General features: G+C 48.6%; 1 long non-coding RNA gene across 13 annotated transcripts; it reads right to left on the bottom strand.

Annotated features, from left to right (window-relative positions):
* Positions 1-8,966: 8,966 nt before the first annotated feature.
* Positions 8,967-25,472, bottom strand: LOC102398019. 13 transcript variants are annotated; one of them, XR_006551463.2, is made up of 8 exons: positions 25,333-25,472; positions 24,228-24,480; positions 21,077-23,553; positions 20,859-20,925; positions 19,185-19,329; positions 18,794-18,886; positions 12,259-12,501; positions 11,229-12,109 (listed from the first exon to the last, which is right to left on the bottom strand). It is a non-coding gene; the product is annotated as an uncharacterized LOC102398019 (long non-coding RNA). The 13 variants fall into 13 exon arrangements; XR_006641141.1 differs by having other exon boundaries at positions 20,859-21,817; positions 23,344-23,553; XR_006551467.2 differs by having other exon boundaries at positions 23,344-23,553.
* Positions 25,473-25,492: the final 20 nt, after the last annotated feature.

Genomic DNA, 25,492 nt, shown 5'->3' with positions numbered 1-25,492 from the left:
GTACGTGAATCATGAACTTCCAGATGTTCAAGCTGGATTTAGGGGAAAAAAAAAGAGGAACCAGAAATCAAATTGACAATATCCATTGGATCATAGAAACAGCAAGAGAGTTCCAGAAAGACATCTACTTCTGCTTCATTGACTACACTAAAGCCTTTGACTGTGTAGATCACACAAACTGTGGAAAATACTTCAAGAGATGGGAACACCAGACCACCCTACTTGCCTCCTGAGGTCAAGAAGCAACAGTTAGAACTGGACATGGAACAACAGACTGGTTCCAAATTGGGAAAGGAGTACGTCAAGGCTGTATATTGTCACCCTGCTTATTTAACTTCTATGCAGAGTACAACATGTGAAATGCCAGGCTGGAATGAGGATTGCAGGAAGAAATATCAATAACCTCAGATATGCAGATGACACTGCCCTTATGGCAGAAAGCAAAGAGGAACTAAAGAGCCTCTTGATGAAGGTGAAAGAGGAGCGTGAAAAAGCTGGCTCAAAACTCAACACTCAGGAAGCTAAGATCATGGCATCTGGTCCCATCACTTCATGGCAAATAGATGGGGAAACGAAGGAAACAGTAACAGACTTTATTTTCTTGGGCTCCAAAATCACTGAATATAGTGACTGTAGCCATGAAATATAAAGACACTTGCTCCTTGGAAGAAAAGCTATAACAACCCTAGACAGCATGTTAAAAAGCAGAGTCATTACTTTGCCGACAAAGGTCCATATAGTCAAAGCTATGGCTTTTTCAGTAGTCATGTATGGATATGATATTTGGACCATATATAAGACTGAACACTGAAGAAATGATGCTTTTGAAATGTGGTGTTGGAGAAGACTCTTGAGAGTCCCTTGGACTGAAAGACGAAACTAGTCAATCCTAAAGGGAATCAATCCTTAATAATCGTTAGATGAACCGATGCTGAAGCTGAAGCTCCAATACTTTGGCCACCTGATGTGAAGAACTGACTCATTGGAAAAGCTCCCGATGCTGGAAAGATTGAGGGCAGGAGAAGGGGACGACAGAAGATGAGACGATTGGATGGCATCACTGATTCAGTGGACATGAGTATGAGCAAGCTCTGGGAGTTGGTGAAGGACAGGGGAGCCTGGTGTGCCGCAGTCCGTGGGGTCGCAGAGAGCTGGACACAACTGAGTGACTGAGCAACAACAAGTGTTAGAATTTAGGGTGAGGATGTGTGTCAGTGAGCACAGGAAAGAAAAATTGAACGTTATTAACAGGAGGCAAGGTTCTCAGATGTCATTTAGAACAGAAATGTAAGAAACACAATAAGAATAAATCTAACAAAAGACACACAAGATAGAGGGGTAATAGAATCCCTTTGTTGAAAAGTATCGCAGACGATCAACATCCCTGGAAAGGTCACCCCTGCTCGACGAGAGGAAGATGCAGTATCTTTAAAATGTTCATTATCCCTAAATTAATCTGTGAATTCAGGGCAACTCACCCACATTCCAATATGGATTCCCAGATAAACTGACGTTAATTCTAAAATTCCTGTGGAAGGAAATAGGGCCTGGCCATCAGAAGACTGAGGTGGGGGGACTCTTTCCTACCAGCTACGCTTCCACGTAAAGCTGGGTCCTCTAAGCCGGTGGAGTGGGTGTTCCTTGATGGACACAGAAGTGTGGAGCCCCCCACACAGGGAAACCTGATGGGCGGGACAGGTGTGGTAGCAGAAGGAATGGGGACAGGATGGGCTGTGTGGGCTGAAACAGGAACCTGCAACAGACGATCTGTGAGTTTCAGTTTTATTTGGGGGTTACTAAGGACTGGGGGCCCACGTGGCTCAGTGGTAAAGAATCAGCCCGACATTGCAGGAGACGTGGGTTGGATTCCTGGGTCGGGAAGATCCCCTGGAGTAGGAAATGGCAACCCCCTCCAGTATTCTTGCCTGGGAAATCCCAGGGGTGGAGGAGCCTTGTGGGCTACAGTCCATGGTTTGAGAGTCGGACACAATTGAGCGTGCACGGTTGTATGTGTGTACACACGCCTCGCACCTACAGCCTGAGAAGCAGCCTCACGGCGGCTCTGAGGAGCTGGTCCCGAGAGCTGGAGGCTGGCGGTCAGTAGAGCCGTGATTTTGTCCAAGGGTCCCTGCAGCCAGGCTCCTGTCTTGGTAGAATGTTGCTGAAGGTCATGAGGAACAGGTATCTGAGTTAACGATTTTAGTGCTTCTCTAAGTATGAGGAGACACAAGAATCCGGGTTCATAAATTTTCTCCTGAAAATGTCTAAGTAACTGAGGGCCTGTTCTGCCTGTTTCCCCAGAGCACAGAGTGTCTCGTTCCTGGTCTCTGCATTGAATTCCTTCCAGGGTGTGTTGTAGGTGGGACTGGGTGGTGGGCAACATTCTTCTCAGCTGAAACAGCCGCACACCCACTGGGAGCAAAACCAAATACCAGAGCTGCCCTCCCTCGTGGTGGTTTGCGTTCAGTCACTGCCTCGCGTCTGACTCTCTGTGACCCCGTGGACCGCAGCACACCAGGCTTCCCCGTCCCTCACCATCTCCCAGAGCTTGCTCAAAGTCACGTCCACTGGGTCAGTGATGCCATCCAACCATCTCATCCTCTGCCGCCCCTTCTCCTTCTGCCCTCAATCTTTCCCAGCATCAGGGACTTTTCCAGTGAGTTGGCTCTTCTCATCAGATGGCCAGAGTCCTGGCGCCTCAGCATCAGTCCTTCCAATGAACATTCAGGACTGATGTCCTTCAGGATTGACGGGTTTCAATCCTGGTCACTGAAAGCTCTACATCTAATAAAGAAGACATTTGAACTTTTAAGAAAAAAGTATAGGAGAATCACCAGGAAGCTCAACTATCAAGGACGATGTCTTAAACAGGCACAAACTCCACAAACCGTAAGACAAAAGATCAACACATTCAACAAGAATCAGGCTTAAAAAAATCAACTTCTCTGCATTTAAAGACACCGCAAGTGAAAACGCAAGGCATCTCTTGGGAGGAAGCATTTGTAACACGCACACCGGGGATGAAGAACCAGTGTTCAGTGTATACAGTAGGTCTGCCCCTGGATTCAACCTGCCTCAGATCGAAAATACTCAGGAAAGAACGTTGCAGGAAATTCTCAAAAGCAAAGTTTGCATCGCCGCATGTCAGCAACTATTTATGTACTATTTACATTGTACTATTTACAGCTAGTTACACAACATATACCTTGAGTTGTTGCTCTTGCTGTGCTTCAGTCACTAAGTCGTGTCCAACAGTTTGCAACCCCATGGACTGTAGCCTGCCAGGCTCCTGTGTCCATGGGGTTTCCCAGGCAAGAATGATGGAGTGGGTTGCCATTTCCTTCTCCAGGGGATCTTCTCTACCATGGGTTCGAACCTGTGTCTTGCACATCTCCTGCATTGGCAGGGGGGTCCTTTCCCACTGAGCCACCAGGGAAGCCCTTCCCATTGTATTCGGTATTATAAATAATGTAGAGATGATCTGAAGAACATGGGAGCATGTAGGTAGGGTATGTGCAGATGTGTCACTGTTTTATATAAGGGACTTAACCATCCCTGCATTTTGATATCTGTGGGGTCTCAGAACCAATCCCCCTCAGACACCGAGGACCGCCCTGCAAGAACTTGAGGACACTGTCAGGAAGGCAAGCAATTGCACAGAAAAGTGGGCCAAACTGGGAGTAGTCAACCACAGAAAAGAGACCCTGAGAGATCACAGCAAGTGGAAAATCAAATACAGATGGGCACCGATGTCAGCTCAGACCAGCGAGATGAGCAGGGCACAGATGCCAGGGAGGGGAAGGAACGAATGCAGTCCATCAGTGCTGGACAGAGAGGCTCCTCTAACGTGATACCTGACTGAGGCAAAGGTCAGCACTGGCTGCAGACGAGTCTGGATGAAAAATCAGCGCGCACAGAACACTCTGTCTCCGCGTCACACCTGCTGATGACTTCGGCTGACAGAAATATGCGCGCAATCTGTCATGGGCATGGAAAGGAATTCTGAGCCAAACGGAGGACTATAGCCCGGAAGGCAGCCTCTCGGATGACACTGGCAGACGGCTGCCCGGAAGCGTGTTTTTCAGCCCCGTTTTATGTCTTCTCAGAACAAAGAACATCAAGCGAGTCAGGGGTACATTCCTTCAAGGTTTCGAGCAAAAACAGACCAGCTCGCACACGGTGAGTCAGGACGGCCTTGGCGCCTGGGAAGGCGGCCTTATCACCAAAGGAGCGCCGGCGTGGGCATCCCCGGGAAGGAAGTGTCTGTCTTTATCTGTAACGCGGACATTCTTTACCTCCGGTCAATACGCCCTTTTCTCGAATGATTAAAGCAGATGCGCGGTGCCTGTGGCATAGGCCACAAACAGGCCGTTGTGACTGAGCATAAAGTTTAAACTGAGTCGTGCATAAGCCGGAATAATTTCCCCCAACCCTGAATACGCCAAAATTACTTTCATTATTTCTCTCCTTGGATTGTACGTGTCTCAGCAGAAAAGCATCAGTAACCAAGTATTTGCCCCTTGATGGCAGGACGCTCACTGTCCACCCTGGTCCATCCTGCCCCCACATTAGGCCTCTTTGTTCATTTCCATGTGTGTAGAGATTTGCTTAGCTACCCGCGTAGGGTGGACACTAATCAGCCTCAGCAAACAAGTAAAGAGTCTTGCTAATGGGGAAACATTTCACAGGCTATGCATTTTATCAACCACGCTGAACGGTCACATAAACATTTAGCAGTAGACTTGTGTCATGAACGGATTGACAGGAAAAGACTGATAAATACATGTTATGAAAATAATAATTATCTATAAAGCAGACTGGGAAAAAATTGCTCATGCCTGCAAACAGCCAGCTAAGCAGGTCATTTAAGGGGTCAGTTTTTCTTACATCTTGGGAAATTCCTTCTAGGCGAGTCTCAGCTGCTCCGGAGGTAAATGTAACAAGAAGTTTTCGCCATAGCACAGACGCCCCCCATCCTGCCAGCATCCAAGGCAGCCCTGTTATCTAATATGACCCGGGCGAGGGAGTGGAAGGATGTCTGTTTTGCTTCAGTGCTTTTTGCAGCCTCCTCAGCTATTTGACCAGTGGTGCCTGATGGGTTTCTGATCATGTTTACACACATTCCTGTGTTAGGAATTCGTTTTTCTAAGAGACTTTGCTACCACTGCCTTGGTATCCTGCTGACACAGATCTCTTGACTCTGAAATGGGGAGAGTGAGGAGGACCGTTTATTCCCTTGTGTATTGACAGTGGGGGGAACTTAATAAGCCAGCGGCCATAAATCTGTTTGCCGGCTGTTGAGATGTTTATGTGGCCATCCTTGGCAAGGTGGATCATTTCCAACACCACACGTGAAACAGAAACCTGGGAAATGAGCGTGATTCCTCCCCGAGAGCCCTCATTGATAGCCTCATTAATTGGGAGTTTTGTTAACACGGTGTTAAGCCATGGGTCATTTCCTCCACAGTCTTTGCAAACGCCATCTGTGATGCTGTTTGACAGGAGGAGTTGCCGGCTTCATTTACTTGTGCTTTTCTCTTGACAACATTTGTTAATTAAGAAAGGGTCAGAGTGGGGCTGGGGGTGTCCTAGGGAAGTTGTGCTCGGTCTCTTAAGAACAGAGGGAAATATCAGACAAGAGGAGGACACGTTCACATGCTGAAGAATTTGAACCTGAAAGGTCAGGCCAGAGGGAGGTTTGTCTAGCTGAGTGGTTATCTTAGGAACATCTGAAATGTCAGTGACTATGAGAGGCCTTCGTCAGTCTTGCGCTGACCGAGGAATTCGATGACAGGCCCAATGGTCAGTTACTTCGCTCGCCCTAGAGGTACTTTGTGACAAGTTTACCAAAGAATTTTCTTTCCATCCTGAAATTGGGGTAAAAGCATAGCCAGAACAATAACTTCTTCCTTTGCTAGGGAGACAGACATTTGCATGGCAGTTCAACGGAATTAACAGGGTGGGTCGTGCAGGCCTGGCCCGGATTCCTGGGCAGCTGTCCCCACCGCGGTCATAGGCTCTTGTCCTGGTGGCCGTTTCAAGGTGAGTCCGAGGTCAACGGTCCCCTCTGCAGACCAGCCTGATGCGGAGGCCTTTGTAACATGGGAAACGCGAACTCAGGAGTCGATTCCCTTCAGTCTCACTGTGCGTGAGCTAGTGAAGAGTGCCTGGCAAGGGCCCTTCCATCCAGGTTGGAGAGAAAGTCCTTTAAATGATGTCTTTTGCAGTCTACACAATCTCCTGGGTGTGGGGCATAGGGTGTCTGACCTTCATCCAAAGTTAATTAGCCTCAGAAAGCAGCTGAGAACATCCTTTTAATAATTTACTTCAGCTTTATGATGCTGTGACACGGTAACAAGGAGTCGTTTAGGAAGTGAGTTTTAAGCAGAAAATAGCAAACCTCAAAGACAATAGCACCAGAACTTAACATCCACAAAGGTATGCTGTTGAAACATGTTTTGTCTCTCTAAAATCACCCTTATTTCCATCAAGTGTAAGCAGATTAAGACTGTTTGCAAAAAATAAGTCTGGTTTCAAGAAACTTGGCCTGATTATTTACCTACAGTTAACTGAACACACAGGCTCTTTCTTTTTTATTGAGGTATAGTTGGTTTGCAATATTATATTAGTTTCAGGTAGGTAACATAGAGATTCATCATTTTTATAGATTATACTCCACTCACAGTGATCAAAAATAGTGGTTGTATTTCCCTGCGCTGTACAGTATATCCTTGATGGTTACCTGCTTTTCACTTTTTTTTTTTTACCACACTGTACAGCTAGTGGGTTCTCAGCTCCCTGCCCAGGGCCCAGCCTGGGTGCCCTGCGTGAGCCGCACGGAGCCTCGACTACTGGACTACCGGGGAGACCCTGGTGATTCACTGGATTCTCAGCAGTCTGTGCCTCTGAACCCCACGCTTGTATCTCGACTCTTCCCACTGATAGCCACTAATTTGTTCCTTATATCTGTGAATCTGTTTCTGTTTTGTGATGTACACTCATTTGCTTTATTTTTAGGTCCCACATAAAAATGATGCCATAGACTATTTGTCTTTCTTTGCCTGACTTATTTCATTAACCATACTATTCTCTAAGTTACTCCACATTGCTGAAAAATGGCAGAAGTTCATTTTTATGGCTGAGTAATATTCCACGGGGGCTCCCCTGGTGGCTCAGTGGTAAAGAATCCACCTGCTAATGTGGGAGAGGTGGATTCAATCCCTGGGTCAGGAAGAGCCCCCTGGAGAAGGAAATGGTAGCCCACTGCAGTGTTCTTGCTTGGGAAGCCCCATGGAACGAGCAGCCTGGCAGGCTACAGTCCACGGGGTCACAAAAGAGCTGGACACAACAACCACAAAACATTCCACTGTGTGTATTACATGCACAGAACACATACATACCCCACAGCGCCTCAGACATTCAGCCACCGGTGAACACTCGGGTAGCTTTCATGTCGTCAACAGCGCTGTTACGAACACTGGGGTGCACGGTCTCTTCACATTCTGTGGACATATGCCCAGAAGTGGAATTGCTAAATCACATGGAAGCTCTATTTATAGTTTTTTTAGGAGCCTCCACACTGTTCTCCATAGTGGCCGTACCAACTGACATTTCCACCAACCAGGCCTCTCTTTCTGCCATGTCCTTGCCAACCATTGTCGCTGGGGTCTTTTTGACGATGGCCGTGGTGATGGGGGTGAGGCGACGTCTCACCGTGGGTTGGACTTATGCGTCTCTGGTGACTGGTGGTGCGAGCACCTTTTCATGTGCTGTTTGCCGACAGTACGTCTTCTTTGGGGTTAAAGTGAAAGGCGCTCAGTCACGTCCGACTCTGCGACCCCATGGACTATGCAGCCCACAGAGTTCTCCAGGCCAGAATACTGGAGTGGGCAGCAGTCATCCCCTTCTCCAGGGGATCTTCCCAACCCAGGGACCGAACCCAGCTCTCCCACATTGCAGGCGGATTCCTTAGCAGCTGAGCCACCAGGGAAGCCCTCTTTGAGGTTATGGGCACTTTCAAATTTGGCTGTGTTGAAACTAACTCATAAAGAATCTCAAATTGGACTTTTCAAAGGCCTCCCGTCCAGGAAAGCTTTGCCATCGGACTCTGCCGGCAGCACCTATAGGTTTGTGTGGAGTCCTGTCTTCTCCAGGTCCAGAGTGTTTTGAGGGTGCTGTGCCTGCCAGGAAGTGGCCTTCCTATTCACCTGGAAAGGCTGCTGGACACTCGAGAGTTTCCTAATGCTGAAGGGATCAGGTAGACAGAAGAGATAAATGCTTCAATTCTGTTTACAAAGGTGGTAATTTACAAAATTGTTTCCAGTCACAATAAGCTTAAGGGGAGAGGCTCTTTTACATCTGGAAGACAAAGATTAAAAGCCAGTAACATGTCAAACAAAAAGTCATAAAAATTGTAATCATACTTATCAGGTCACTCAATGCCTGTAATTAGTTTTTGTCCTGTTTGAGTCCAGGTTTTCCGTTAGCTTTGTTGACCTCGCCTGATGATTGAGGGTGATAGGAATACAGATAATTTCAAGAAGTTTGTGAGGCTTTTTTTGTTGTTTTTAAGACTCGTATGATTTGCCCAGTGAAGTGGGAGCCCTGATTACTGGAGATTGTGGAAGGGAAAGGCCAAGAGGAACACACATTCTTAAACTGTTTCTTTGTCATCGTGAGGCCATAAGCCTTGCATCAAGGGAAGGCTTTACTCCATCAAATAAAAAATAGAGTTTGTCAGGGAGACGGGAGGAAGCAAGCGGCAGTCTTGGGTTTCCCACAGCCCTGATTGTTCATTTAATTTACAGCCATTGTTTACCCATCTTAATTTCTCTGATTTAGGAGCAGGCTATTGCCATTTTACAAGGTCACCAGGATGGGAAACGTCTGACGATGAGGGATGAATTTTGTAGACGCAGAGTGGACTTTGTCTACATGTGCCATAAACTTTACAGATTCTGTTTTTTTACCCTGATTCTTGGGTTCAGCCCCTTCAGTGGGAGCCTCAGTTTTTATGTCAGATAACATTTTATGTCAGGACACACAAAGCTTCCAGGAATTTCATATAATTTCTGGAACACATAATGTATAATATATTTATATAGACATAACATAAAGAAGGCTTAATGTTGTTTTTTGTTTGATAATATTTCCCATGTAATTTAACATCCTAATAAGCCTAATTAGTTTAATATCTTTATTTTTTAAATTTATTTATCTTTAATTAAAGGATATTTGCTTTACAATGTTGTGCTGCTTCCTGCCACACAAAAATCTCTCTTTAAAATTCTTCAGGACAACATCACAGTCTTTGCCCTTAATTTATTGCCATTTTTCATACCTTATTTTACTGAAAACATGCATCTTATTCTTTTCCTTCATAGTTTCCTCCTTATGTGCTGAAATGTTTCCCTTTTTAAGGTAGCTTTTTAAAAATGTATTTATTTTTAACTGGGGGACGACTGCTGTACAACGCTGTGCTGGTCTCTGCCGCACAGCGACATGAACTGGCCACAGGTATGCGTGCGTGCCCTCCCTCCCGCCTCCTCCATCCCACCCCTCCAGGTCGTCCCAGAGCACCGGGCGTGAGCCCCTGCGTCACACAGCGGATGCCCGCCGCCTGTCTCACACGCGGCGGTGTGCACGTCTCCAGGCTGCTCCGTCCATGCGTCCCGCCCTCGCGTCGTCCTCTGGGCCCACGAGTCTGCCCTCTACGTCTGCATCTCCGCTGCTGCCCTGAGAAGGGGTTCATCAGCACCATCTTTCTGGACTCCACGTACACGCGTTAATATACGATAGTGGTTTTCCTCCTTCTGGCTTACTTCACTCTGTATAACAGGCTCTCGGTTCATCCACCTCATTAGAACCGACTCCAATGTGTTCATCTTTACGGCTAAGTAGTATCCCATCGTGTGTATGTACCACAGCTTCTTTGCCCATTCATCTGTCGATGGGCATCCAGGTTAAAGTAGCTTTAATTACATATATACTATAATTTGTAGCCCTTAGAAAAACCTGAATCTTTAGCAAAAACCAAGAAGCAAGCAACCGTGAACTGCTTGTCATCGCGATGTCTCCTGGCGGGCAGACTTGTAAACCTATTCTGTAACCTCTAGAAACGTCCGTTCCCGCTCAGCATGATTTATTTTCTCGATGTGGTATAAGACATGTGTCCAGGAAACCCAAACACCTTTAGTTTTCTCTGTTAAGAAGACACAGTAGGTAAACTTGGACTTGCTTAGCAGTTTTGTTTTAGTACTTTATCTCCATTGGAAGCGATCTGGCTATGTAATGAATTCCCATCATTTAATCTAGCAAAACTAAAGTTTCAAATTACCAAAATCTGGAGAATCTGTTTTTAAGTAGACATACCATAAAACACAATTATCCTTTTTCTTGATTTTTTAATTTTTAAATTTGTGGCTGCACCCCACAGCATGTGGGATCAGACCCACACCCCTTCCACTGGAGGCACAGAGTCCTAACCACTGGACTGCCAGGGAAGACCCTCAGTTTTTTAAAATGAAGTGTAGTTGATTTACAATGTTATGCCAATCTCTGCTGCACAGCAGAGTGACTCAGTTACACACACACGTATAGATTCTTTTTCAATATGCTTTTCCATAATGGCTCACCATAGGCTACTGAATATAGCCCCCTGTGCTAGACAGCAGGGCCTTGCTGTCTATCCACTCTCTGTATAACAGTCTTCATCTGCTAACCCCAAACTCCCCTCCACCCCTCCTCCACCTCCCTCCCCCTCAGCAACCAGAAGTCTGTTCTCTTAATTATACTTAATGTCGATGGCCCTAAGGACATGCCTGTGGTAATCAAACCAACAACTTACATTCATCTTCATTTATCGAAGATCAATCCTATATCACATGATTCCTTCTAAAAACTTAGATTAGTTTTTTGTTATATTTAGAAATATTTACACATTTGATGCGTAAGCACTCGTGCGTGTGTGTGTGTTCAGTTCAGTCGGTCTTTGCGACCCCAAGGACTGTAGCCCACCAGGCTCCTAAGTTCTTGGGATTCTCCAGGCAAGAATACTGGCGTGGGTAGCCTTTCCCTTCTCCAGGGGGTCTTCCCAACCTAGGGATCAAGCCCAGGTCTCCTGCATTGCAGGCAGATTCTTTACTGTCTGAGCCACCAGTGAAGCCTATACTGTATGTCATCTAAATAGAGCTCTTTTACAAATTAATTTTGGTAATATTAACCACAAGTAACAAAGGACCCTTTTTATAAGTACACAAAGATGTACGTACATCCAGATAGACACAGACAAAGATCTCATAGTTTTCCTGATTCAATTTAAAAGTTCCCCCTTGTTTTTTTTCAGTTTTATGTTCTTCTAGGACAGAGTCAGCACGACTGAAGTGACTTAGCAGCAGCAGCTGAGCCAAGGCTAGGGTCACAAGCAACGGGCGTTGTGCCTGCATTTCAAGGGCGTGATAAGAGCTCTAACTCCAAGCTTCCTCCCGGGAGCACTTCTGTGCTCTCAGGGTCAGAATCTTGAGAAAGGGATGTTTTACAGAGCTAGCCTTCTTTAACTATAAGTGCAAAAAAAAAAAAAAAATCCATTTTGAAATATCCAAAGAGTCCCCATCCAGGCCATTTTAGGGCCGGACAAGGCCTGGCAAGGACGGGATTTGTTCCAGGTGTAGAAGCCAGCCAGGGCTCCTGTGGGCGCTGCCCATCTGATGGGAGTTGGTAGCACAACTCCCCACTTCTTTTTTAAAGTTCCATTTTACTATAAAATGGGCCTCCCAGGTGGCTCAGATGGTAAAGAATCCGCCTGCAATGAGGGAGACCCGGGTTGGATGCCTGGGTCAGGAAGACCCCCTGGAGAAGGGCATGGCTACCCACTCCAGTGTTCCTGCCTGGAGAATCCCATGGACAGAGGAGCCTGGCAGGCCACAGTCCATGGGGCCGCAAAGAGCTGGACACGACTCGGGGACTAAGCGCACACCCAGCGAGTCAGCGAGGCCTCGGCCCCAGAAGCGCGTCTTGTTGAAGGAGGAACAGCGCTGGTGTCCCCGGAAGGGAGGGGCTTCATCTCTGTTTTAACACGGACGTGCTTTCCTTCTGGTCAGTGCGCCCTGTCCTTGAAAGATTGAAACAGGCATCAAGTGGACGTTTGATAGGCCACTGCCAGGCTGCTTTCCTTAGCATAAAATTCAAGCTAAATCAGAATGAATGCCTCTACCCTAGAGGTGAACATTTCTCCCATTATTTTTCAAGTTAAAATTGTACCTGGAAACAGAATACTGGTGAGCCTCATCTGAAGCTGGTGATCAGTCTCAGCACCATCACCAGCGAGAGCCTCAGGCCTCGGGCAGCTGGCCGTGAAGAGCCCAGAGGACCCAGTGCCACTGAGGCCGTAATCTGGCCCCAGAGTTCAGCCTGGGTCTGACCGTGAAGAAACTGTCCAGCCGATTTGATTGTGAGATCCTCTTCAAGAAAACTGGCCCAGACTCTTCGTGGCTGTCACCGATCCTTCAGGGCAAAAAAGAACGAATGAATGACAAGGTCCTACTGTGTAGCACAGGGACCTGTATTCAAGACCCTGTGATAAATATAACGGAAGAGAATATTAAAAAAAAAAAGAATGTGTATGTATGTATAACCGAATCACTTTGCTATACAGCAGTAACGGACTCCATTTTATAAATCAGCTACACTCCCATGAAAATACATAAATAATGCACGCTGGATGCTACAAAAAATATAGAATTCACACAACGACGTATACAATTTGTTTGTTGTTTGTAATCTTTTTACACTTGGGTTTACCATGAACGTGGGTGGAGGAGTAAAGAAATACCATGTGAAAACAGCAGTTTCATCACAGCTACTTAGGAGAAGGATGGCTGTCTGGCAACGTTATGTTCAATTGTAAACAAACAAGAATGTTATGACACTGGCATCTGAAAAGTTAATAAAGTGACTGAGAAGAGCAACAAAAAAGTGATGACCTCCCCCAGACCAAGAGAGATGAAAGGGCCGGACAAGCGGGGTGCGTGGCCTTGATCGTGTCCGGAACGCCGGAGGCCCCGTGTCGGTGGTGTGATCCGGGGGCGTGATCCAGGAGGGGGGCCCTGTTCTCACAAGAGTCCTGTCTGCACCTCCCTCTTGGGCTTGGGGAGAGAGGTGTTTGCTGAAGCGTGCTCGCTCATCCTGGGAGAAGCCGTTGGAGGATGAGACCTGGGAGACTCATTTGTCCGCCCCTGGGCAGCTTGCAAAGGCCCACTGGTTTCTGCTGAGTGCACACTCTTGTTGGTAATTATGGAAAATTAGAGCAGCTCCAATCCTCCACCAAGAGGAGGCATGCTGGGGAGTATCTGTGAGTGGAGTTGACACGGTTGAAACAATGACCCAGAGCTGCATGCATGCCCTGGCAAAGGTTCCCAAACAGTGCTGGGAGCGCTGAGAAAGGCACCAGAGGAAAAACACAGGGCCATGGGACTCCCCAGATGTGATTCAATACATGGAAATAAGTTCCATAGGCCTGCCTGTGAGGAATGCACCTCTCAGATGAACGGTCCCCTCTGCAGGGCAGGGCTTCTTTGGTGAGGGGTCACTCAGAGCCCCAGGACCCTTCCTCACGTCCTTCGTCTTTCTTAAGCCAAGTGGTGGGTGGCAGACACAGGTTCTTCCTACTTTTATTTATGTTTCTGGCAGGTCTTAAGTAGTTCATGATCATTAAACATTGGGGGAAGGATCTTTGCTGAAAGTCAATCCTTATTTCTGAGAACAAAACACCAAGCTCAATAAACTATAGAAAATTATAAATAAGCACTTCCTTTATCTACCCTGGACGGTGGAACACAGAGGCATCCGCAGTCCAAGACAGGAACCAAACAAGGATGCCTGCTTTTACCATTACTGCTCAGCCCCGCTCCATAAACTGAAGACAATGCAAAAGATGTTAAACGGAAATAAGATGTGCAACTTCTGGAAAGGAGGAGACCAAAATACCACATTCCTAGGAGCCCCGAGAGAGCCAGCGGAAGAGAGCTCAGAATGGATGAGAGAATTCAGGAAAGGCGCCAGATGCAAAATACACATTTTACATCAATATTTTTATGATTTTCTAGCAACCACCAGTTAGAAGATGAAGCAGAATTTTAAAAAATGTTATTCTCAAACAAAAAGGAGAGGGGATGCAAAGAACATAAAAAATACTTCGCTAAAACCTTCTTCAGAAATGTTCAGGATCTGTAGGAAGAAAACAACACACTTTAATGAGAAATAAAAACATGAAGTCTGAAAAAGAAAGAAAGAGAAAACACACCATGTTCTTGGGTAGGACGTTTGCAAACATCAGATCTTCCCAAATTCATGTATAGGTTCGCCAGATTTCCAACCAAAATTCTGATAGGATTTATTTGGGGGTGAGGGGTGAGCCAGGGGTGGGGAGGGAGTTGGCAAGACAAACCTAAAATTCGCATACAAGGAAAAATAGGCAGGAAGAGCCAAGAAAATTTTGAAAATTAAGAGCAGATTTCAGAAGTGAAGGCAGCATATCTGATGTGTGTGGAGGGCTCCCTGCAGACCAGCAGCCAGGCAGAGCCGCCTCGCCTTTGTCTCTGGAAATCCTCACAGGAGCCCCAGGAGGCAAACCCTCCCCTCACTTGCATTTTCCAGAAGAGCAAACGGGGCTCAGGGTGGGCTGAGCTGATGCCAGGGTCACAGGGCGGCAGCCGCGGCGCCAGGCACAGGCCGCGGTGTGCAACCCCTCGTCTTCTCCTGTAGGTCGCACACGTTATTTCAATTCTACAACATCTATCATCCTGATGACCACGAAACCGTAAGAATCTGGCAGCACCTCCATCAGAAGTTGCAGGATATTTAATCAGGAGGTTGAGAAAAATCAGAAATGTATTCAGGAGGAGAAAAAGGGTAATGAGATTTTTTACTCCAGGACCAAATATCAAAATACAAGCCAGGAGAGTTACAGAAGCTCAGTATGTGGGGGGAAAAAAAAAAGTTTAAAATAAAACTATAGAGAAATATAGGTATGTATTTATCTGCTTTCATCCTGGCAACAGTTTTCTAAGCTTACACACAATGAAAGTATCGTAGAAGAAAAGACTCAGTAAATTTCATTGCTTAAAAGGTTTGTTTCTATATATCAAAAAATGCTCATCCAAATTAAAAGGCAGACATTTGCTTCTGGGCAAGATGGAGAAACAAGGACCACGTTTATCCTCCTGCCTGGAGCAACCCTCCAAACAAAAAAACAACATCAAGAAACCATATATGTACACGAAACAGTTTATTTTTCAGGACAGTAAACATCAGACAGTTAAGAGCATCGGTCCCTAGGAGATGAGAAGCAAAAGCTTCAGGCTCAGAATTGCTCAACTTGCTTCCTCGAGAGGAAGGGGAAGTGGGGGGAGCCCAGTGGGACCCTTGAACTGATGAGAAAGAGCTGAGGGTCCAGGGAGACCCAGGCAACGAAAGTTCATGGCACAGAGTGCTGGAGAGGAGTGCGTGCGCAGGGAGCCCTGGAGGCCCGCAGAGGGGCCCACTCCCACACCCAGTCGGGTAAAGAGCAACACGTGCCTCGGAGGAAATTCTTCAAGGCTTGGAAGAGAACCACCAGGAGGGGCGGGGGCCCATGTCCACTGCTCAGGCAGGGCTGGGAACAGGGTCCGTTCCCACCAACCAGACTCAGAAAATGGACACTTCACGGGGCCTTGGGCACTTGGAAAATTCCTGCATTACACGGGGGGCAGTTAACCCCGAATGGGGCACTTCCCCAGGCCCACCTGACAAACCCAAAAGAATCCAGACCAGAGAGGATCAGATCATGGCCAGGTGACTTAACCGCTCCCCAGAGCAAAGCTCCAGAACGTTCGTAGGAGTAGAAAGAGGTCCTGCACGAACGAGGGGGAAAACACACAATGTCTGGCATCTGATCAAAAATTAGCAAACAGGCAAAGAAGCAGGAAAAAGCGAGCCATAAGGAGGAGGAGAGCCAATCAATCAAAAACAACTGCGAGAAGTCAGCACTGCAAACCCCTTAAAGCCAAAGCAGCAACACAGAAAGGCCCAGCAAAGGAGATAAAATGGAATTCATAAAACTCTCGATTGACGCAGAAGAGGTAAGAGGGAGAAAAAAGAGCCAGGACCCACAGAACACGGGTGAGAAATGGTGCACTTGCTTCCTTCCATGGCTAAGCACGTTACGTGTAACTGGTCTAAACGCCCCAGTTAAGAGGCAGAGATGGTCATACTGGGGTTAAAAAAGGAAGAATCCTCCTATGTCCTGCCTACAAGAAGCACAGTTTAAATATAAAGACACACAAAAGTTAAAGGAATTACAGACCTCTGAAATATACATAAAGCTAAATGGGCTGTAACTGGCAGGGTAGATATGCACAGTTACACTCCGAGACTTCAGTACCCCTCTATCAATAATTAATTGGAAATTAATGATTAATTGTTTAGTGCCGAAAAATCAGCAAGAAGTTAGGAGACTAGGGCAGTACTTGACTTGATTGACATTTATAGAGCATGCCATTCAAATACACATTCTTTCCAAGTGCACATGGAACATTTACCAATATAGATCATGTTCTGGGCCATTAAACAAGGCTTAATAAGTTGAGAAGGATTCAAGTTACATAAATTATATTCTTTGACCATAATGGAATTAAATTTTAAATCAATAACAGGAAAAAGTCTTTGGGAAATTCTCAAACATTTGGAATTTAAATAACACACTTCTAAATAGTCCTTGAGTCAAGGAAAAATCAAAAAGGAAATTAGGAAGGATTCTCAACAGAATGAAAATATAAAGACAGCACATGGGGACTTGTGCAAAACGGTTAGAGCAGGACTCAGGGCGGAATTTCTCCTGCAAAACGCCTACACGGAAAACAAGCGAGCGCTGAAATCAGTGACCCCAGCTTCTGCCTTAAGAAAAATAGGAAAAGAAATGCAAATCAGCCCAAAGTAAGCATGAGAAAGGAAATAATGCAGACCAGGAAGAAGTTGATGAAACAGAAAACAGAAGAACAATAGAGAAAGCAGGAAAGCCAACCCAGAACTCTGTTGTTTGAGAATACCAATAAAAACTGATAAACCAGATCAGGAAAAGAGAAAAAGTGAGAGATGAAGTGCCCGACATCAGGAACGAGGAGATGACATCAATACAGAGTGTGAAGTTGCTCAGCTGTGTCTGACTCTCTGAGACCCCATGGACTATACAGTCCAAGGAACTCTCCAGACCAGAATACTGGAGTGGGTAGCCCTTCCCTTCTCCAGGGGAACTTCCCAACCCAGGGATCGAACCCAGGCCTCCCGAATTGCAGGCAGACGCTTTCCCAGCTGAGCCACCAGGGAAGCCCAAAAAGACTGGAATGGGTAGCTTATCCCTTCTCCAGCACATATTCCTGACCCAGGAGCTGAACTGGGGTCTCCTGCATTGTAGGTGGATTCTTTACCAACTGAGTTATCAGGGAAGCCCAACAGAGATTGTACAGCTATTAAAAGAATAACCAAGGAAATATTATGCACAACTTTATGACAATAAACTTAACAAGTGAGATGAAAGTGTCTTTCAAAACAAAATACCAAAGACCAATCAAACAAAGATAATCTGAATAACTCTGTATCTATTAAAGAATTGAAAATGTAACTTAAAACCTTCCCACAAAGAAAACTCCAGACCCAGATGGTTTCCCTGGTGGGTTATACCAAATGGCTGAAGAAAAACTAATAGCAATTACATCAGTCCTAAAGGAAATCAACTCTGAATATTCACTGGAAGGACTGATGCTGACTCTGAAGCTCCAATACTTTGGCCACCTAATGTGAAGAGCTGACTCACTGGAAAAGACCCTGATGCTGGGAAAGATTGAGGGCAGGAGGAGAAGGAAGTGACAGAGGACGAGATGGTTGGATGGCATCACTGACTCGATGGACATGAGTTTGAGCATGGAAGGGAAGCCTGGTGTGCTGCAGTCCACGGGGTCACAAAGAGTTGGGCACGACTGAGCTACTGAACAACAACGTACAAATTCTACAAAAAAATGTTGACTCATCTATGAGGCCAGCGTTGCCTTGATAACCAAAAGCAAAGACAGTACAAGAAGAGAAAATCACAGGCCACTATTTCTCATGAACATAGACAGAAAAGCCCCCAACAAAATTTTACAAATAGAACTCAATATGTATAATAATGTTGAAACGACATCAAGACCAAGTGTGCTTTATCCCAGTGATGCAGGGTTGGGACAACATTTAAAAGTCAGTCAGTAATTCACCGTTTTAACAAACTGAAAAATAAAACCCATATAATCATCTCAGTAGGTGCAGAAAAAGCATTTGACAAAATTCAACACCCATTCCTGATTTCTTAAAAAAAATAAAATAAAATAAAGCTCTCAGCAAACTTAGGAATACAGGAAAACTTCCTCTGCCCAACAAGGGTGCCTAAGACTGAATGTTTTCTCACTTGAGCCAGGAGCAAGACAAGAGTGTCTTCTCTCACCACTTCCATCCAACATTGTACTCGAGGTTCTTGCTACTGCAATCAAGCAAGCAGAAAAAGCCACGTAGACTGAAGAGCAGGAAGGAGAAACTCCTTAATTCATGGAAAACTTGATTATCCACAGGTGCAGGGCCAATTCAGTGCAGAAGTAACAGCCTTTCCAATAAATCAGATATCCACAAGCAAATGAAGGAAAAAAAAAGAGGAGGAGGAGGAGGAGAACTTGGATTTATACCTCATACTACATCCAAAAATTAACTCAAAGTGAATGAATCATAGACCTACATGTAAAACTAGAGCCATAAAAACTCAGGGGAGAATCTCTGTGAATTCAGACAACGCGAAGGTCTCCTACATTCGATATGGAAAGCATGAGCCCTAAAAAAAAAAAAAAAAGAATGGGTAAGTTGAAATGCATCAAGACATTTTAAAATGTGCTCTTCAAAAGGCATTGTAAAGACAATGAAACCATAAGCCACTGACAGGGAGAAAAACCTTTGCAAAGCATACATTTCATAAAGGGCTGATCCAGAATATATAAAGAACTCTCTCAAAACACAACAATAAACCAACTTTTGAAAATGGGGAAAACGCAGTCTTAGAAGTGACACTTCAGCAAACGAGATAATTGGACGGTAAATCAGGATGTGAAACGGTGCCCGGCACCATCGGTTACCGGGGAAAAGCAAAATGGAGTCACAGGACGCCACTCTAGGAGAGAAGCTGAAGTCAAAAAGACTGAGCGTCCAAACGGCCAGCGAGGAGGGGCCCACGTCTCTGCTGGAAGCATAAAGCCACACAGTCTGGCAGCGGCTCTTTTTCTGTAAAAGTTAAGGGTACATGTGATCTTGTAATCCCACTTCTAGGCATTTCCCCACGAGAAAAGGAAATGTTTGTCCTCACAAAGACTTTCACATGAATGTAAATAGCAGCTTTATTTTTAATTGACAAAAACTGGAAACAAGCCAAATGTCCATCAGCAGATGAACGGATAAACAAAATTCTTTTTGTATCCATACGATGGCAATCAGAAGGAATGTCCCACTGATGCATGAAAAGGCACGGATGAACCTCAAAATAGTCATGTTGGGAGACAGAGGTCAGGCAAGAAAGAGTACATGCTACGTACTTCCATTTATAGAAAACCCTAGAAAATGGATACGGACACAGCCGCTGGTTATTAAGAACTGGGGGTGGGGTACAGCATGGAGGGGTGGGGGGAGAGGCTGCAGGGCCCAGAGGACACTCTTGGAGGTGATGGACGTGCCTGCCATCCTGACGGGGGTGACGGTCTCACGGTGTCTGCACAGGTCAGCACTTGGGATGTTTTAGAACGGCAGTGTACCGCATTAACACACCAACTACACCTCAACAGAGCTGTCTTTGAAAAACTAAATGGCAAATGACAAAAGTGGGAAAATATTTGGGCTAAAATATGATAGACAAGGGGGTGATTGTTGCTGCTCAGTCACTAAGTGGTGTCTGACTCTTTGTGACCCCATGGACTGTAGCCCGCCAGGTGCCTCTATCTGTGGGACTTCTCAGGCAAGAATACTTGGGTGGGTTGCCATTTCCTTCTCCAGGGGATCTTTCCAGTCCAGGGATTAAACCTGTGTCTCCTGCGTTGGCAGGCAGGTTCTTTACCACTGAGCCACCAGGGAAGCCCCGAGGGGGTAATACAATTAATACATTAAATGCACTTGGAAATCCATAAGGAAAACATTAACACCTTAATTAGTTTGCTAGGTGACCACTACAAAGGCCCACGGCCTGGGCAGCTTCAACAGCAGACATTTATTGTCGTTCTCCTGGAGGCTGAAACCCGAGACCCAGGTGTGGGCAGGGTTGGGTCCTCCTGAAGACTCCCTGCTCTGCCTGCCTACGGCCGTGCTCCCCCGAGTCTTCATGGGGCCGTCCCGCTGCGTCTGTCTGTGTCCTGACCTCTTGTCACAAGGACCCGGGCCCCCTTGCAGCAGGCCCACCCTAGTGACTGCCTTGTCACCTGACTGCTTCTGCAAAGGCCCCGCTCCTAACACAGCTGCGTCCTGAGGTGCTGGGGGTCAGGACCTCCAGAGCCCATCACAGAGCCTCAGAGGGGACCATGAGCAAATGACGGGCCGGTGACAGAGTCAGAAACACGGGTGACCCAGCAACATGCCAGAAAGGTGTGCAAACCAAGTGTGAGTGCAGACAACTGGGGCGTCGAGTCTCCCCACGGCTCCACCCCCGCTCCCTCCCTGCTGAGGACCCTGGTGCTTGTGTGCAGACCCCAGCGAGAGGCGACCCCTCTACCCTCCAGGAAGCCAGACACGTGGTCCCACAACGGTGCCAGGACCTCCTGGGGACAGACCTGCGGGGCTCAGCGGACGTCCTCCAGCCAGGCCACACCAGTACCTCTAAACATGGACGGCAGACACCTGAAGAAAAAAATTCAAGTTCTCAAGCAAGGCAAGGAAAATTTTAACATGACATTTTTTTCCCCCTGCCCTTTGGCCTCCCCGCTCCCCTCTGGCGGGCATTATGCATCTGCATTATGCATTAACCAGACCTCCCCAAGGAAAGGAATACCTGCTCAACCATAAAAATCTATTTTTCTTGTCTTGACGTCAACCATGTAACTCTTTAGAAGATAACATTCCTTTCTCGGTCCTGTAAGGGGTCATGATGACCCATCGCTGGCCTTGGACGTGCAGACATCTTTGGTGGACTTTATGAGCAGTATATCATTTCCCTTAAAGATAGCAACTGGTACAGAACAGACTGGCCAGATGACCGGGGGAGATAGAGGGCCACGCCTAACAGACATTCTGAGCTTAAAGACACGCTCATGACCTTATTAACGCCCCTCGTTATATTACGTGTATTCCGCCTATTTTACAAGACGATTGTTTCTTTGATCAAAAAGAACGTGATTGAGCCCCAGATAAAATGAATGATGATTACAGACGACTTGAAAGGATTGACCAGATGGACAGTTCAGTCAGATCAATCACTGTAACCGAGTAAAACTCTAGGGGCAGAAAGAGGCGGCAAGAGCAGCCCGTTTCCCAGCCCCATGACAGAGGAGTCAGACTGGTGGTCCCAAGGCCTGGGGTGACAGGGTCCAGTCCAGTTACATAACCCGAGCCACCCGTCACGGAAATCCTCGCCACGGAACAGGCTGGTCACACGGCGCCCTCGGAGCCTTGACTGAAGTGAAGACGGAAGAGGAAGGGACTGTAAAATAAGGAATGTTGCCCACCATCCAGTTCTACAGGAATGAAGTCATCACCCACCACCGGCGCTGGCCAGCAACACGCCCTGCAGGAGCTGAGGACAAAGGGCAGGATGAGGCGCCCTGGGAAAGCTGGCAGGGCTGGCCTGCAGACCGCCCTCCAGGAGAACATGCCGTAAACCCGGCTTCCTGCACCTCCTCATGGCTAGAAACATCTTCCACGAGACGTGTGCTTGACTGCACGTACCCTCCATCGGAGGGTACTGGGCTCCACCTCCCTCTTCAGAACGGCCCTCGGAACTTTCTGGAACATTTGGAGTCTCCCAGGTTACAAGACCAGGCCGTGATGCTGAGATTCATGAGACCCATATGTCTGGTGCTGCCCCCAGCCCCCGGCCCACACCTCCCTCCCCTGAAGCCCCCAGCAGTGAGATCCACGACAGCGCCCCTGGTTACAGCCCCTGCTGTCTTCTCCCCAGCTCCTGAACCCCCCGAGAGTCGTGAAGCAGACACGGGTGCCTAGTCATTTATGTTCACAGCAAGTCCCTTTTCTGTGCTGCTGGGGTGACGTTCACAGGGAAGCTTTGGGAAAAGACCCAGGGAAGGGAGCTGACGGCAGGAGAGCCTGCTCTGAATCGGGAGGGACTCCAGGACCCCCACCGCCTCGAGGAGGGGAGACAGGCCAGAGGGTGAGCGCAGGGTCAGTGGCCAATGATTTACTCAGTTGTATTCTGTGATGAAGCCCCCCCGCCCCGACCCCAGGAGGGAGAGACCCTCTCGGCCTCTGGGCCTGTGAACCTGGGGAGACCTGCGGCCCGGGGCTCGCCCCTCCACCCCGCCCTCTGCCTCTGTCACGTGGCTGGGGGCCTTCGCACGCGGCCTCTGCGTTCCCTGGGAATGCCGGCTCCTCCGTGAGGCTCTCTGAGGCTCTCTGACGGCCTCCTGTAAAACCACAGCCCCCTCCCACCTCTGCCCCCCTGCTCCCTGCACCTTCCCCAGCCGGTCCAGTGCGTCTCACTCTTGCATCTCGTTCAGGCACTGTGGTTCTCAGCAGCAGCCCCAAGGCACTTCCAGGCTCATCTTATCTTCCCTCCCCCGCGCACCGCCCAACTTGGAGCCCTCCAGGGGCGCCCACTACTCTCAGGAAGAAGCCCCGGCTCCCCAGTCTGGCTTGCAAAGCACAGCGGGGAGGCTGCCCCCCGGGAGGGCTCCTGCCCACCCTCTTCCTCACTGTGTGTGGGGGCGCCTCCTTCCCCGGGCCACTGCTGGGCCTCCCTGGCACCAAGCTCTGGAGTGGGGGGGCCCATGTCAGGATGTCAGATCTAACACATGAAAATGTTTGCCTAAAATAAAAGAACTATGTCCCTACACGTCTGTAAGGCCCAAACCGAAACACTAACACCAGCAGATACCGCCTCATGGCTGGTGGGAGCGCGAGGCGGCATCTTATGACACGGCACACACACCCACCACGCAGTTCAGCCACCGCGATCCTTGGCTCCTAACCCCAAAGAGCTGGAAACTTCCACGCAAAAACCTGCTCCTGGATGAGTCCGGCAGCTTATTCATCATGGCCAACATGGGGAAGCCTCAAGATGCCCCTCAGTGGGGGAGTGGGTACCTTTCCGCAGTACATCAGGTGATGGCGTATCAGGTCAGTTCTGTTCAGCCGCTCAGTCGTGTCCGACTCTTTGCGACCCCATGGACTGCAGCACACCGGGCCTCCCTGTCCATCACCAACTCACGGAGTTTACTCAAACTCATGTCCATCGAGTCAGTGATGCCATCCAGCCATCTCATCCTCGGTCGTCTGATGCAGTGTCATTCAGTTCTAAAGGGAAAGGCACGGAGAAGCCGTGAAGAGACGCAGAGGAAACGTAAATGCAAGAGACAGAAGCCAGTTTGCAAAGGCTACCACGTGTGGCCCTAACTAGAGGACAGCCTGGCAAAGCAGACCCACGGAGACAGCAGGACGACCCACGGCTGCGAGGGTCAGGAGCGGGGCGGACAGGAGCTGCTCTGCGGGTTTTCTGGGCAACAACTCTGCCTGTAGGTGCTGGCGGATGGGTACATGTCACTGAACCTCTGGCAAAGCCTGTAGAATGCCCACCAAGAGTGAGCCTCCAAGCCAACTATGGACTCCAGCTAGTAACAATATATTAGCGTTGCTTCATCGGCTGCCACACGCGCGCCATGTTAGTGTAAGTGTTAATGCTATGGGAGAAGCTGAGTGTATGGGAATCCTTTGGACTTTCTCAGCAATTTCCCTATAAACTTAAAATCATTCTTTAAAGAGTCTATTAAAAAACAATAAAGACAGTTGTTTATCTGAGCTTTGAATTTAATTGGCATTCTCTCCTCTTGTTTGGCAGACTCAGCCCCCAAAGCTGTGTGTTGCTCAGGAAGAGGGGGAGGTGATGACCCAGGCCGGGGGAAGGATGGGGGGGAGTGGGGTGGGAGGCCACCCGCAGGCTTCCCGGGCTGTGGGGGTCGAGACTCACCCACCTCACACTCACAGGTCCCAGGCCAGAATGGGAAGAATCCAGCTGGCAGACAATCAGAGAAGGGGTCTAGTGTTGGGGGGTCCGCACCATTGAGACCCCATCGAGGACCTCCGCGCTCTCAGCCTCACTGATCAGAGCGTCGCCTACCGAGGTCCAGCAGGACGCCGACCCACGCCACCTCCCATCCGCGTGTTCCAGCCACGTTAGGAGCAACCTGGAGACTTCTGGGCTGGCACGTGGCTCCTGAGTCAAAGCTTTACAAATGAAACAGAAAGTTTCCCAGCCTCCAGGTTGGGGGACCCCCGTCCTCCAGCTCCCGCCCTCTCCGCACCTCCAGGGCCCTCCCACAGTCACCATCAGCCTCGCTGGGCCCTGGCTGCGGCCCTCCCCAGCCCTCCCCCACAGGCACACCGCCCCCCACTCACAGCTGAGCCCCCCAGCAGCAGCGCCCCACCATCAGTCTCTTCATCCTAGAAGAGCCCACTTAGGGCCTCCAGCACCAAGCATGAGAGTGAGGGGGGCCCTCCAGGCCCTTCCCGCCCCGGGGCCCCCAGGAGCAGCCCCTGCGCCCTCCCAGGCTCCCCTGCTCTTGCCTCCTTGCCGTCCCGCCCCCAGCCTGGAGCCCCACTCCCCCCAGGTCTGCCCACTGTGTGTACATGGGGGTGGGGGGAGCAACAGAGGGTCTCTGATCCCACTCTGTGACGGGGCCCCAGGGAGGGCTGTGCCAAGGCTGGAAGCAGGGCGGGCCAGCTGCAGCCTGGAGAAGCCAACGGCCTTAGGGAGGCTGGGGGGGCAGGCATGGCTGAGGGTCCCTGGGGGTCGTCTCAGGGCATGAGGAGTTGGCCATGGGGTGGAAGGACTGGGCTGGGGCGGTAGAGTTCCAGGACAGAGGGAGGCAGCCACGGGGGCCAGGTGGAGAGAGGTGGTAGTTTAGCCGCTCAGTGGTGTCTGGCTCTTACCACCCCATGGACTGTAGCCCATTTTCTTCTCCAAGGGATCGTCCCAACTGAGGGATTGAACCCGGGTCTCCTGTATTGGCAGGCGGATCCTTTACTGACTGGGGCCTCCCACGAATTCACACCTTCCCCGCTCCCCCAGTCTCCCACCTGGGCCACCAGCTGGAAGGGTGGCAGGCTCTGGGTGGTGGGTGGCCAGCAATGTCCCTGCGCATTAGGCTGGAGTCTTGGGGGCATCCGTGGTGGTATCCGTGGTGGTCCACTGGTGCGCTGGGCTCCGGAGCGGAGGGAGGGCGTGTGGGCCTGGTGG

Source organism: Bubalus bubalis, chromosome 5 (assembly GCF_019923935.1).
Source record: "Bubalus bubalis isolate 160015118507 breed Murrah chromosome 5, NDDB_SH_1, whole genome shotgun sequence".
In the NCBI taxonomy this organism is placed as follows: Eukaryota; Metazoa; Chordata; class Mammalia; order Artiodactyla; family Bovidae; genus Bubalus; species Bubalus bubalis.
This window is presented reverse-complemented; position numbering and strand designations above follow the sequence as displayed.